Source organism: Nycticebus coucang, chromosome 3 (genome assembly GCF_027406575.1).
Source record: "Nycticebus coucang isolate mNycCou1 chromosome 3, mNycCou1.pri, whole genome shotgun sequence".
Taxonomy (NCBI): Eukaryota; Metazoa; Chordata; class Mammalia; order Primates; family Lorisidae; genus Nycticebus; species Nycticebus coucang.
In genome coordinates, this window is record NC_069782.1 from 77,806,006 (window position 1) to 77,822,654 (window position 16,649).

Here is a 16,649-nt window from a genome sequence, read left to right on the forward strand (position 1 = left end):
CAAAATTGAACACATCTTAGGTCACAAGTCTAACCTCAGTAAATTTAAAGGAATAGAAATTATTCCATGCATCTTCTCGGACCACCATGGAATAAAACTTGAGCTGAGTAACAACTGGAATCTGCATACTCATACAAAAACATGGAAGTTAAATACCCTTATGCTGAATGATAGCTGGGTCAGAGATGAGATTAAGAAAGAAATCGCCAATTTTTTTGGAACAAAACAACAATGAAGACACGAACTATCAGAACCTCTGGGACACCAAAAAGGCAGTTCTAAGAGGGAAATTTATAGCACTGCAAGTCTTCCTCAAGAGAACAGAAAGAGAGGAAGTTAACAACTTAATGGGATATCTCAAGCAACTGGAAAAGGAAGAACATTCCAACTCCAAACCCAGTAGAAGAAAAGAAATAACCAAAATTAGAGCAGAATTAAATGAAATTGAAAACAAAAGAATAATACAACAGATCAATAAATCAAAAAGCTGGTTTTTCGAAAAGGTCAATAAAATAGATAAGCCTTTGGCCAACCTAATCAGGAAAAAAAGTGTAAAATCTCTAATCTCATCAATCAGAAATGACAAAGATGAAATAACAACAGACTCCTCAGAAATCCAAAAAATCCTTAATGAATATTACAAGAAACTGTATTCTCAGAAATATGAAAATCTTAAGGAAATTGACTGATACTTGGAAGCACGTCACCTTCCAAGACTTAGCCAGAATCAAGTGGAAATGTTGAACAGGCCCATATCAAGTTCTGAAATAGCATCAACCATACAAAACCTCCCTAAAAAGAAAAGCCCAGGAACAGATGGTTTCACATCAGAATTCTACCAAACTTTTAAAGAGGAATTAGTACCTATATTACTCAACCTGTTCCAAAAGGTAGAAAAAGAAGGAAGATTACCTAACACATTCTATGAAGCAAACATCACCCAGATCCCCAAACCAGGAAAAGACCCAACAAGAAAAGAAAATTATAGACCAATATCACTAATGAATATAGATGCAAAAATATTCAACAAGATCCTAACAAACAGAATCCAGCAACACATCAAACAAATTATACATCATGACCAAGTCGGTTTTATCCCAGGGTCTCAAGGCTGGTTCAATATACATAAATCTATATATGTAATCCAGCACATAAACAAATTAAAAAACAAAGACCATATGATTCTCTCAATCAATGCAGAAAAAGCTTTGATAATATCCAGCATCCCTTCACGATCAGAACACTTAAGAAAATCGGTATAGAAGGGACATTTCTTAAACTGATAGAGACCATCTACAGCAAACCCACAGCCAATATCATATTGAATGGAGTTAAATTGGAATCATTTCCACTCAGATCAGGAACCAGACAAGGCTGCCCATTGTCACCATTGCTTTTTAACATTGTAATGGAAGTTTTAGCTACCGCAATTAGGGAAGAAAAGGCAATCAAGGGTATCCATATAGGGTCAGAAGAGATCAAACTTTTGCTCTTTGCAGATGATATGATAGTATATCCGGAAAACACTAGGGACTCTACTACAAAACTCTTAGAGGTGATCAAGGAATACAGCAGCGTCTCAGGTTACAAAATCAACATTCATAAATCAGTAGCCTTTATATATACCAACAATAGTCAAGTTGAAAAAACAGTTAAGGCCTCTATCCCATTCAACTAGTGCCAAAGAAGATGAAATATTTGGGAATTTATCTAACAAAGGACTTGAAAGATCTCTCTAAAGAGAACTATGAAACTCTAAGAAAAGAAATAGCTGAAAATGTTAACAAATGGAAAAACATACCATGCTCATGGCTGGGAAGAATCAACATTGTTAAAATGTCCATACTACCCAAAGCAATATATAATTTCAATGCAATCCCTATTAAAGCTCCATTGTCATACTTTAAAGATCTTGAAAAAACAATACTTCGTTTTATATGGAATCAGAAAAAAACCTCGAATAGCCAAGACATTAGTTAGAAATAAAGACAAAGCAGGAGGAATCATGCTACCAGATCTCAGACTATACTACAAATCAATAGTGATCAAAACAGCATGGTATTGGCACAAAAGCAGAGAAGTAGATATCTGGAACAGAATAGAGAACCAAGAGATGAATCCAGTTATTTACCGTTATTTAATCTTTGACAAGCCAATTAAAAACATTCTGTGGGGAAAAGATTCCTTATTTAACAAATGGTGCTGGGTGGACTGGCTGGCAACCTGTAGAAGACTGAAACTGGACCCACACCTTTCACCATTAACTAAAATAGTCTCTCACTGGATCAAAGATTTAAACTTAAGACATGAAACTATAAAAATACTAGAGGAGAGTGCAGGGAAAACCCTTGAAGAAATCGGGCTGGGCGAGTATTTTATGAGGAGGACCCCCCGGGCAATTGAAGCAGCTTCAAAAATACACTACTGGGACTTGATCAAACTAAAAAGCTTCTGCACAGTCAAGAACACAGTAAGTAAAGCAAGCAAACAGCCCTCAGAATGGGAGAAGATATTTGCAGGTTATGTCTCTGACAAAGGTTTAATAACCAGAATCCACAGAGAACTCAACGCATTAGGAAGAATAGAACAAGGGATCCCATCGCAGGCTGGGCAAGTGATTTGAAGAGAAACTTCTCTGAAGAAGACAGGTGTGTGGCCTTCAGACATATGAAAAAATGCTCATCATCTTTAATCATCAGAGAAATGCAAATCAAAACTACTTGGAGATACCATCTAACTCAAGTGAGACTAACCTATATTACAAAATCCCAAGACCAGAGATATTGGTGTGGATGTGGAGAAAAGGGAACACTTTTGCACTGCTGGTGGGAATGCAAATTAATACATTCCTTTTGGAAAGAGATATGGAGAACACTTAGAGATCTAAAAATAGATCTGCCATTCAATCCTGTAATCCCTCTCCTGGGCATATACCCAGAAGAACAAAAATCACATCATAACAAAGATATTTGTACCAGAATGTTTATTGCAGCCCAATTCATAATTGCTAAGTCATGGAAGAAGCTCAAGTGCCCATCGATCCACGAATGGATTAATAAATTGTGGTATATGTACACCATGGAATATTATGCAGCCTTAAAGAAAGATGGAGACTTTACCTCTTTCATTTTTACATGGATGGAGCTGGAACATATTCTTCTTAGTAAAGTATCTCAAGAATGGAAGAAAAAGTACCCAATGTACTCAGCCCTACTATGAAACTAATTTAGGGTTTTCACATGAAAGCTATTACCCAGTTACAACCTAAGAATAGGGGGAAGGGGGAAAGGGAGGGAAGGGAGGGGGGAGGTGGGTAGAGGAAAGAGGATTGGTGGGATTACACCAGCGGTGCATCTTACAAGGGTATATGTGAAACTTGGTAAACGGTCTGTGAAGCTAGTGAATGATGCCCCATGATTATATCAATGTACACAGCTATGATTTAATAAAAAATAAAAATAAAAATAAATAAATTATTCTGTCTTTAAGGTCAATAATTCTTTTTTTCTGATTGGTCAATTCTGCTGCTGAGAGGCTCTTATGTATTTCTCCATTTGTCAATTATTAAGCTCCCGAATTTCTGGCCCAGAGTGAGTCCAGAAATGCCCTCCGGAAACTAAGGCCTGAACTTGGGGGCCTCAGGAGTCTGCTTGGTATTTTATTTTACTATGGCTGAGCTGGTCCCCAAGTTGCAAAACAAAGTTCTCTGAACTTCTCCTGTTTTAAAATTAAAATCTCTATTAAATTTCTCTGGTAGGCTTCTGAGTTCCTTCCTTATATTATCTTGCAGTTCATTGAGCTTCTTTGGGACAGCTAAAGAAATTCAGTGAATTATTTGTGTGAAGGCACGTTTCTTGGTTTTTCCAGCATTGGTCACTGGTACCTTATTGAGTTCTTTAGATGAAGTGATTTGCCTGGATGTTCTTGATGTTTGTAGATGTTTGTCAATGTATGAGCATTGAAGAGTTAAGTATTTAGTTTAATCTTTGCAGTCCGGGCTTCTTTGAACTAGTTCTTCTTGAGAAAGCTTTCTAGGTATTCAAAGAAAATTAAGTATTGTCATCTAAATCTTTGGTCACTATGGCCATATCTGCAGTGGGATCTCCCAAGCCCAGTAATGACTCTTTCAGACTCTTGGTGGTATCACCTTGGTGGACTTGGTTGGGTATGATATAGGAGAATTCCTGAGATTACCAGGAAAAGTGTCTCAGTCCTTTCTCTCATTCTCCGTGCTGGGCTGCTGGAGTTGGGGAAAAGTAACATGGGCATTCCCTGGCCACCAGCACCAGGTCACACCTAAAGCCAGATAAGTCTCACTTTAAAGCCCATGGTAACTGTTGCCTGGCTACCTTTGACGTTTATTCAAAGCCCAAAGGCTCTTTAGTCAGCAGGTGGTGAATCCTGCCAGGACTGGATTCTTCCCTTCAGGGTAGCATATTTCCTTCTGGCCCAGGGTGAGTCCAGAAATGCCCTCCAGAAACTAAGGCCTGGACTTGAAGGCCTCAGGAGTCTGCTTAGTATTTTATTTTACTATGGCTGAGCTGGTACTCAAGTTGCAAAACAAAAGTCCTCTGAACATCTCCCTTTCCTTTCCTTAAGTGGAGGAAGACTACGGAGCCACACTGCCTGTGCTGGGAAGAAACTGGCTTGGCTGCCACAGGTGGTGTCTTACTGGGTAATGTGCACCCCAAGTTCACTGGCTCTGAGCCAGCACAGCTGCGGGAATTGCCCAAGGATGGCCCAAGGCAGCTTTGTGGATCAGCCACCTTATAACTTTAGTCCGGTTTGCTTTTTCTCAGCTGGTGGTGTGGCCAGCTGGAACTTGGGTGTCAGGGGGCAGGATTTCCCTCCGGCTGGCTGGTCCAGACGCTCTTTCAGTAGGCACCAGCAGGATTCTGCTCTGTGCTCTGCTTCCCTGTGCCAGGGAGGCCCTGGGTTTCAATGCAAAGTGCCATAATCACTTCACTATCCCTCCACAGAGTGTCTCTCCACTAGGACTTGTGTGGCACTGCAGGGTCTGGGGTAGGGGCGTAGGCAATGCAAGATTGTCTTTTCTGCCCTCTTCAGTGCTTCTTCCTTGATGCAATGTTAAAACCAGGCAGTATGATTGCTCACCTGATTTTTGTTTCTTCTGAAGGTGATTGCTTGCATGAATAGTTGTTGAATTTGATGTTCGTGAGGAGGATGATTGCTGATGGTTTTGGTGAGGTTCCTCCCCCTTTCTCAAAGTTCTTTGGCTAGAAGGACCTTATCAAGAACAGACAGTCTGTCCCATGCCCCCATCCCTAGGCCTGCCCAACGTCATCTTGTACTCCTGGAGAACAATATTTGTTGCTTTTAAAGACCCATAGCTGTAGGGGTGGCAGGATACAGGCATGCTTCTAAGTGTGTGTTCAAATCCTGGTCCTAGTATTTATTAGTAATAAATTACTAGGCAATTAGTAATAGCCCTGACTCTTAGTTCCCCTGTGTGTAAATGGTGACTATTATCACCTAAACCACATGGAGTTGTCATGGGGACTAAATGAGATAATGAATGTGAAGCCTCTGGCACTGTGCTGCTATGGAGCATGGAAGTCTGCAATTGTAGCAACGACCATGATTGGCTTCAGAGATTCACAGACTCATCAAGAAGGGCAAAGAGACTTTAGAATCCTGGAGATGTGAGGTTGCATAGTTACTCTGCTGTGTGTCAGCCACATGGCCCTGAGCAGGTCACCTGCCCTCTCGGTCACAATTTTCCAACGTACCCCAGCAATTAATGGTTGTCCAATAAATACCTTCCCCATCGCGGGCATTCAGCTACTTAGAAGAAATTTTGAAGACTGATGTGAAGACATAGTTTAAAACATCCCCCTTTTACCTTTCCTTTTGTGTGGCCTGATTCTAATGTGAATATTAGATAAGATCTGGCTAACTAAAATTGCAATGGTAAATTAATCACATTAGCACACTTGTTTAGAGATGCTCATTCTAGCTCATCAGTGAATTGTTTTTTTTCTTTCTGAGACAGGATCTTTGCTCTGTCATCTCAGCTAAAGAACAGTGGTGTCATCATAGCTCATAGCAACCTCAAGCTCCTGAGCTTAAGTGATCCTCCTGCCTCAAACTCCTGAGTAGCTGGGACTACAGGCACTGCCACAAAAATTTTTCTATTTTTAGTAGAGACTGGGTCTCACTCTTACTCAGGCTGGTCTTGAACTCTTGAACTCAAGTGATCCTCCTGCCTTAGCATCTCGAGTAGCTGGGACTACAGGCACCCGCCACAATGCCCAGCTAATTTTTCTATTTTTAGTAGAGATGGGGTCTCACTCTTGCCCAGGCTGGTCTTGAACTCCTGTACTCAAGGGATCTTCCTGCTTTGGCCTCTCAGAGTGCTAGGATTACAGGCATGGGGCACCATGACTAGCCTCATTAATGAAACTTTAAAAATTCAGACTCAATGTGAGTATGTTCAGATTTATTTATTTTTGTGGTTTATTTTTGGTTTTTGAGATATGGAATAAAATAAAAGTTTAAGGTTTGACCATGGGAAAAAAACACATAAAAAAGACCTGGCATTGAGTTTGAATTCTGTAATGAGTATGTAGCCGTGTTGAAGGGTTTTATGCAGGGGAGTAACTTGAGTTGTTTCATGTTTCGGATATGTTTATACCTCACTGTGGTTGCTGGGTGGAGGAGAGATCATAGAGAGGGAAGCATGGAGCCAGGAGAGCAGTTGAGGGCATTGGAATAGTCTCAACAGGGTGCAGTGGTGATTTGGACCAGGGAGGTCATAGTGGAGAACAGCAGTGGTGCTGGGATTTGTTGTGATGCTTGGATGTGGCATATTAAGGAGAGGGGATCAACAGGTGCACCTTCCATGAGAAGCTGGGTAGATGGGTGAGACTGAAAGATAGACTGTAGGTAATGGGGCGGGGGCAGAAGATCTATTTTCATGAAGTGTTTGACGCCAGCTGGAAGTGCAAGTGCAGAGACCAGGAGGGCAGTTGGATGGGGAGGGAACTCCACAGGTTGGGAGGATGACTTGGCTAGTGAGTCCGAGAACCAGCATTTGGAGGAGAGAGTGGATGAGACCTAAGAGGAGAATGACCAGACATGTCTTCTGGTGCTAAGGTTCATTGACTGGGACAAGGAAGGGCCAAGAAGGGGCTGTGGTCACTGCACTGTTGAGAGGGTAATAAATTAGAGATTTGGCTCCACGCAGGTCTGTGGTGGTATTTACAGGAGGAATTTTAATAAAGCCAAGAGGATGGACTGGATGGTCACTTGGAATGAGCTGAAGAGGGCAGAGCAGGTGAGTGAGAGCAGAGAGCCAGGGCAGATGGCCCGGGGAGAGGCTTGCTGAGAGGGAGAGTAGAGAAATGGGAGGGCAGCTGCAAAGGAGGAGGCTCTAGGGGATTCTGCTTGGTTTTAAGATGAGCCACTAGAGCATGTGTGTGCTGCTGAATGATCCAGCAGAGAGGAGAGACTGATGCTGCCAGAGAGAAGGAGGATGGAGTAAATGCAACATTGCAGAAGGTGACCGGGCACAGGGCTGAGGACTGACTCTTTGCCAGGGCACTGTGAGGCACTCAGAAGACACTCACCGGTATATTTTTCTTCTGCGCCACTCCACAGGGTTGCCCTGCACTGCAGTGGTGCTTGTCACATTGGGCCAGAGAACAGAGATGCTCAAGTCTGGGTCCAAGAGCTGCTGCATGCGTGTAAGCTAGGGTCTTTGAAAGGAGGTGCAATCCCATCTCCTGCTCTTCTGGTCTCCTCCCGAAGATTCAGCAAAGACCCTGCAAACTAAGGTGAGAAAGAGAGTTTGGGCTGAAGTGGTCAGAATGTATGGGGGCCTTCATCCTTTGCAGCCCCCTGGAAAAGTCTGGGATGAGAGAGTAGAGAAGACTTGAACCACACTTGTTGCAGTGTAGCTCAGGAGTGAAGTGACACCTGCTGTGCTGTCCTGCAACAGAGGGGAGATGAAGGGTGGCATATCTAGGCACAAAAGGGTAAAAGGGTCAGGTATTATCTCCTTTTCTCAATACCCTCCTCCCCAGTTTCCCAGGGCTCACTAGAGCATCCCAGTTTTTCACAGGGTCCCTCATGGGACTGAGGAGTTGTCAGAGACACTGATAGACTCTAATGGATCTATAGAGTCTAGTGGCTGAAATGAGGACCAGCACATGGAATCATCAAGTGGCTGGGGATGTGGCCATATCTCCTATCAGAAACTGGCTGGAGATATGGCCACACCCCCAGGGAACTTCATGGGCATTGAGTCAATGCCCACAGACCAGACAAGATGTACACTGGCTATGCTACAGGCCAAGCGAGATGAGTCCAGTTGAAAGCCAAAGGCCACCTTAGACCTGCTAAAGTTTGAAACGACGAAGAGGGCACCTTCCTCTTTTTCCCTTCTGGGCCCTTTAAACCCCAGAGTTTAGCATTAACCTCTGGAACAATGAAAAACCATGAGAAGTGAGGAATTCCTAAAAAAAGGAAACATCCTGATAAGACTGAGATTTAATTATTTGTTTGTTTTTTTGAGACAGAGTCTCACTTTGACACCCTGGTAGAGTGCTGTGGGATCATACCTCACAGCAACCTCAAACTCCTGGACTCAAGTGATCGTCTTGCCTCAGCCTCCCCAGTAGATGAGACTACAGGTGCCCGCCACAACACCTGGCTAGCTTTTCTATTTTTGGTAGAGATGGGATCTCCCTCTTGCTCAGGCTGGTCTCAAACTCCTGAGCTCAAGCAATCTACTGGCTTTGGCCTCCCAGAGTGCTAGGATTATAGGCATGAGCCACTGTGCCTGGCCATAAGACTGAATTTTAAACCTTAAATGACTGAGAAATTATACATGGGCTGAGCTTATAGAAATGCGAATGCCTATAAAAGATAGGATGGGGTAGGGAGGCAAAAATTAAATTGAATTGCAGAAGAGAAAGTTTCATTTTTGTACACCTGTGCTGGGCAGCTTTCTTTCACCACCCCCCAGCTGTCCTACCTGCCCCTCTCCACTGCCCTCTGTCCTGGGGGGCTGATTTCTGTGGGCACCCCATCAAGGATGCTCAGCTGGGCTTGGCCAGTGGGGAGCCTTGGGAGGAAGTCAGAGGGAAGAGGGTGAGGTAGAGGTGTCTGTCACTCCAGATTCCTCCTTGCAGTTGCCCCGGGCTTTGTTCCTGGACTGAGGGTCAGTGCCTTTGTCAAGGCGATGTTCCTTCTGGATTCTTTAACTACTCCTTTCTCTCCTCCCCTGAAGCCTAGGGTGGTAACAGCCTGGAAATACTAAGTGCTGTATTCTATATTAGCCAACTGGGTCATATATATACTTACTGCGCTGTTCAAATCTCCCTTTTTCTTACTGAATTGTATTATCTGCTTCTTTTGGCATCTTCTGAGTAAGATGCATTAAAATCTCCCACTTGATTGTCGATTTGTCTACTTCTATTTTAGTTCTGTCAGTTTTTCTTGTATCTATTTTGAGGCTATATTATGAGATGTAAAATTTTATTATTTTATCTTGGTGAAACTTTTCTTATTATAAAATGCCCTTTTTTATTTCAAAGAGTGATTTTTGCTTCGAAGTCTGATGTTGATACAGCTACATCAACTTTTGCTTTTTTTTTTTGGTTAGTGTTTGCATGTTTTCACTTTTAAAAAAGGAATTGCTGGGAGACGGAGCAAGATGGCAGCCAAGTAACAGCTTCCTTGCATCTGGGCACCGTGAGTCTGGGGAGATAGGACTCCAGTCATCTCTGGCTGGTGGGATCTGCCTATCATCACCCCTGAGAGGATACAGGGAGTCAGCGAGAGACTTCTGGACCCCAAGAGGAGGACTAAAACAGTGGAAAACCGGCAAGTGGTCGCGTGTGTTCAATACGTCTAAACCCGCCTGCAACTGTAAGTTCAGTAGCAGCGAGACTGCAAACCAGAAAGGCCTTACCTGTGAACTGTTTTGGTGTCTTTGGACTTGGCACTCAGTTGAACTGCCTTGGGGAGAGCCTGAGCGGGAGTGCGGAGAACTTTTGCCTTTGTCTAGGGCCCCAGTCTGAGCCGCTGAGCCAGACGGAGCTAATAGTGTTTGGCTCTGGGTCACAGGCAGACGTTGTGAGCGATCTGCCCCGGCAAGCTCCGCCCTCAGGGTCGCAGAGCTGGAATTGGGTGGGAGCTGGTAACCCAGCGACCAAGTAGCCTAAGGGCGGGGTCTGAGCCACCTTGCAGCCCTAACCCTCAGGGGCAGAGGGAGACCAGTTTTGACACACAGGGTAAGTGGATAGCCACTTCAGCAGTGATTCCAGCGACAAGCACTTCCCTGAGAAAGCTTCTACTCAGTAAGTGAACAAGTTCAAAGTGCCTTTTAAGTGGGCTGAAGAGAGATTTAGGGTGTCAACCTGCTGGGGTTTGAGAAACTAGCAGCCTCCAGTCGTATCAGAACTGTGATTAACATCTGATACCCCAGAAGACCACGTGTTGCCCAGACAATATTCAATAACATATACATACTGCTTTGTTTTTGGTTGTTTTTTTTTTTTTTTTTGGTTTGGTTGTTTTTTTTTTGTTTATTTTGATGTTGTTGATGTTGTTTTGTTTTTTAATTTCAACCTTTTCCATACAGATCCTTTTTCTTTCTCAATTTTTCTAGTTTAATTATAATTTCCCATTGCTGCCTATTTCAATAATTAGAACTTCATTTTTGTTAGTGTTTCTACCACTATTATTTGGTTTTTCCAGCCAATTTTATCCCATAAAGTTTTCTGTTTGCTCGTTTTTGTTTGATTTACAGCATTTTTGTCTTTCCTCTCTACTTGGTGGAGGTGGGGTACTGTGTCTGATCAGGTTGGCAAAGAGCTTCTGACCTCAAAGGAACCACCCAACTGGGCACCCCCGGAAGGTGGTTTTTTTTTTAAGGTTGTATCAAAGTACCCTACTGTACACCTATATTGCTCTGTCTCCCTCTTTCTGTGCCTCTCTTCTTTTTGTCAATATTCCTTTTACCCACTCCCTCTCCCTTCTCTATTTTTCTATTTTTCTCTTAACACTCGGTCCTCCTTTCTTTCATCCCTTTTTTGCTCTTAAACCTTCTCACCATTCTGGTCCTGTAACCCTTAATCCGCAGGCACGAGAAATTAAAGAGCAAAAGGAAGTGAAGGAAAATTAGGGCAAGGAAACAGATAAAAGAAATCACCCATGAGGAAAAATCAGCAGAAAACTCCAGGCAACATGAAGAACCAGTCCAGAACAACCCCGCAAAGGGACCATGAGGTAGCTACTGCAGAGGATTCCACCTATACAGAAATGTTAGGAATGACACAAAGGGAATTTAGAATACACATGATGAAAACAATGAAAGAAATGATGGAAACAATGAAGGAAACTGCTAATAAAGTGGAAAATAACCAAAAGGAAATCCAAAAACAGAATCGAATCAGAGATGAACGATATGAAGAATATAAAAAGGATATAGCAGAGCTGAAGGAACTGAAACAGTCAATTAGGGAACTTAAGGATGCAATGGAAAGTATCAGCAACAGGTTAGACCATGCAGAAGAAAGAATTTCAGAGGTAGAAGACAAAGTTTTTGAGATAACTCAGATAGTAAAAGAGGCAGAAAAGAAGAGAGAGAAAGCAGAACGTTCACTGTCAGAATTATGGGACTTTATGAAGCGTTCCAACATACGAGTTATAGGAATTAGAGAAGGGGAAGAAGAATGCCCCAGAGGAATGGAAGCCATACTAGAGAATATTATAAAAGAAAATTTCCCAAATATCACCAAAGATTCTGACACACTGCTTTCAGAGGGATATCGGACCCCAGGTCGCCTCAACTCTAACCGAACTTCTCCAAGACACATTGTGATGAACCTGTCCAAAGTCAAGACAAAAGAAAAGATTCTGCAAGCTGCCAGGAGTAAGCGCCAGTTGACCTACAGGGGCAAATGCATCAGATTGACCGCAGACTTCTCTAATGAAACTTTTCCAGCAAGAAGACAATGGTCATCTACCTTTAATCTACTTAAACAGAACAATTTCCAGCCCAGAATTCTGTACCCTGCTAAGCTAAGCTTCAAAATTGACGGAGAAATCAAATCATTTACGGATATACAAACATTGAGGAAATTCGCCACAACAAGACCAGCTCTACAGGAAATACTTCAACTTGCTCTGCACACTGACCACCACAATGGATCAGCAGCAAAGTAAGAACTCAGAAATTAAAGGACAGAACCAAACCTCCACACTGATGCAAAAGATAAAACTAAGCAATGGACTCTCAAAAATAAGACGAATAGAATACTACCACACTTATCAATTATCTCCATAAATGTTAATGGCTTGAATTCCCCACTGAAGAGACATAGATGGCTGACTGGATTAAAAAACACAAGCCATCCATTGGCTGTCTGCAAGAAACACACCTGGCTTCAAAAGACAAATTAAAGCTCCGAGTCAAGGGTTGGAAGACAATTTTTCAGGCAAATGGAATTCAGAAGAAAAGAGGAGTTGCAATCTTATTTTCAGATAGATGTGGATTTAAAGCAACTAAAGTCAAAAAAGACAAAGATGGTCACTTTATATTGGTCAGGGGAAAAATACAACAAGAAGACATTTCAATTCTAAATATCTATGCACCCAATTTAAATGCTCCCAGATTCTTGAAACAGACCTTACTCAGTCTGAGCAATATGATATCTGATAATACCATAATAACAGGGGACCTTAACACTCCTCTTACAGAGCTGGACAGATCCTCTAAACAGAAATTAAACAAGGATATAAGAGACTTAAATGAGACCCTACAACAACTGTGCTTCATAGACGCATATAGAACACTCCATCCCAAAGATAAAGAATATACATACTTCTCATCACCCCATGGAACATTCTCCAAAATTGATCATATCCTGGGACACAAAACAAATATCAACAGAATCAAAAGAATTGAAATTTTACCTTGTATCTTCTCAGACCATAAGGCACTAAAGGTGGAACTCAACTCTAACAAAAATGCTCGACCCCACCCAAAGGCATGGAAACTAAACAATCTTCTGTTGAATAACAGATGGGTGAAGGAAGAAATAAAACAGGAAATCATTAACTTCCTTGAGCATAACAACAATGAAGACACAAGCTACCAAAACCTGTGGGATACTGCAAAAGCAGTTTTGAGAGGAAAATTCATCGCTTTAGATGCCTACATTCGAAAAACAGAAAGAGAGCACATCAACAATCTCACAAGAGATCTTATGGAATTGGAAAAAGAAGAACAATTTAAGCCTAAACTCAGTAGAAGAAAAGAAATATCCAAAATCAAATCAGAGATCAATGAAATTGAAAACAAAAGAATCATTCAGAAAATTAATGAAACGAGGAGTTGGTTTTTTGAAAAAATAAATAAAATAGATAAACCATTGGCCAGACTAACGAGGAACAGAAAAGTAAAATCTCCAGTAACCTCCATCAGAAACGATAAAGGGGAAATAACAACTGATCCCACAGAGATACAAGAGATCATCTCTGAATACTACCAGAAACTCTATGCCCAGAAATTTGACAATGTGAAAGAAATGGATCAATATTTGGAATCACACCCTCTCCCTAGACTCAGCCAGGAAGAAATAGAGCTCCTGAACAGACCAATTTCAAGCACTGAGATCAAAGAAACAATAAAAAATCTTCCAACCAAAAAATGCCCTGGTCCAGATGGCTTCACTCCAGAATTCTATCAAACCTTCAAGGAAGAGCTTATTCCTGTACTGCAGAAATTATTCCAAAAAATTGAGGAAGAAGGAATCTTTCCCAACACATTCTATGAAGCAAACATCACCCTGATACCAAAACCAGGAAAAGACCCAAACAAAAAGGAGAGTTTCAGACCAATCTCACTCATGAACATAGACGCAAAAATTCTCAACAAAATCCTGGCCAATAGATTACAGCTTATCATCAAAAAAGTCATTCATCATGATCAAGTAGGCTTTATCCCAGGCATGCAAGGCTGGTTTAACATATGCAGTCCATAAACGTTATCCACCATATTAACAGAGGCAAAAATAAAGATCACATGATCCTCTCAATAGATGCAGAAAAAGCACTTGATAAAATCCAGCATCCTTTACTAATTAGAACACTGAAGAGTATAGGCATAGGTGGAACATTTCTAAAACTGATTGAAGCTATCTATGACAAACCCACAGCCAATATTTTACTGAATGGAGTAAAACTGAAAGCTTTTCCTCTTAGAACTGGAACCAGACAAGGTTGTCCTCTGTCACCTTTACTATTCAACGTAGTGCTGGAAGTTCTAGCCAATACAATTAGGCAGGACAAGGAAATAAAGGGAATCCAAATGGGAGTAGAGGAGGTCAAACTCTCCCTCTTTGCTGATGACATGATCTTATACTTAGAGAACGCAAAAGACTCAAGCACAAGACTCCTAGAAGTCATCAAAAAATACAGTAATGTTTCAGGATATAAAATCAATGTCCACAAGTCAGTAGCCTTTGTGTACACCAACAACAGTCAAGATGAGAAGCTAATTAAGGACACAATTCCCGTCACCATAGTCTCAAAGAAAATGAAATACCTAGGAATATACCTAACGAAGGAGATGAAGGACCTCTATAAAGAAAACTATGAAATCCTCAGAAAGGAAATAGCAGAGGATATTAACAAATGGAAGAACACACCATGCTCATGGATGGGAAGAATCAACATTGTTAAAATGGCTATACTTCCCAAAGCAATCTACCTATTCAATGCCATTCCTATCAAAATACCAACATCGTACTTTCAAGATTTGGAAAAAATGATTCTGCGTTTTGTATGGAATCGGAAAAAAACCCCGTATAGCTAAGGCAGTTCTCTGTAACAAAAATAAAGCTGGGGGCATCAGCATACCAGATTTTAGTCTGTACTACAAAGCCATAGTGGTCAAGACAGCATGGTACTGGCACAAAAACAGAGACATAGACACTTGGAATCGAATTGAACACCAAGAAATGAAACTAACATTTTACAACCACCTAATCTTCGATAAACCAAACAAGAACATACCTTGGGGGAAAGACTCCCTATTCAATAAATGGTGTTGGGAGAACTGGATGTCTACATGTAAAAGACTGAAACTGGACCCACACCTTTCCCCACTCACAAAAATTGATTCAAGATGGATAAAGGACTTAAATTTAAGGCATGAAACAATTAAAATCCTCCAAGAAAGCATAGGAAAAACACTGGAAGATATTGGCCTGGGGAAGGACTTCATGAAGAAGACCGCCATGGCAATTGCAACAACAACAAAAATAAACAAATGGGACTTCATTAAACTGAAAAGCTTCTGTACAGCTAAGGAGACAATAACCAAAGCAAAGAGACAACCTACACAATGGGAAAAGATATTTGCATATTTTCAATCAGACAAAAGCTTGATAACTAGGATCTATAGAGAACTCAAATTAACCCACATGAAAAAAGCCAACAATCCCTTATATCAATGGGCAAGAGACATGAATAGAACTATCTCTATAGACGACAGACGAGTGGCTAACAAACACATGAAAAAATGTTCATCATCTCTATATATTAGAGAAATGCAAATCAAAACAACCCTGAGATATCATCTAACCCCAGTGAGAATGGCTCACATCACAAAATCTCAAAACTGCAGATGCTGGCGTGGATGTGGAGCGAAGGGAACACTTTTACACTGCTGGTGGGACTGCAAACTAGTACAACCTTTCTGGAAGGAAGTATGGAGAAACCTCAAAGCACTCAAGCTAGACCTCCCATTTGATCCTGCAATCCCATTACTGGGCATCTACCCAGAAGGAAAGAAATCCTTTTATCATAAGGACACTTGTACTAGACTGTTTATTGCAGCTCAATTTACAATCGCCAAAATGTGGAAACAGCCTAAATGCCCACTAACCCAGGAATGGATTAACAAGCTGTGGTATATGTATACCATGGAATACTATTCAGCCATTAAAAAAAATGGAGACTTTACATCCTTCGTATTAACCTGGATGGACGTGGAAGACATTATTCTTAGTAAAGCATCACAAGAATGGAGAAGCATGAATCCTATGTACTCAATTTTGATATGAGGACATTTAATGACAATTATGGTTATGGGGGGTAAACAGAAAGAGGGAAGGAGGGAGGGGGGTGGGGCCTTGGTGTGTGTCACACTTTATGGGGGCAAGACATTATTGCAAGAGGGACTTTACCTAACAATTGCAATCAGTATAACCTGGCTTATTGTACCCTCAATGAATCCCCAACAATAAAAATATATATACATATATATAAAAAAAGGAATTGCTTTTTCTTTAGGATCAATGTTAGGTATACAGCTACATGAAGCAGAAAATACAGAGATTTCCCTTCCCCACTCATTCATTCTCCATGTCTCCCACTGAGAGTGGTGCATGTGTTATGATTATCAACAACAAATTGTACATTTGTCACAGGTGATGAACTACAATGACACAGAATCCACAGTTTACATTAGTGCTCCCTCGGTGCTTTATATCCTATGAGTTTTGGCAAATATACAATGTCTTGTATCCACCATCGTATTATCACAATAGTTTCACTGCCTTAAAAAATCTTCTGCACTTGGCCTGTTCATCTCTACCTCCCCGTAAGTCTTG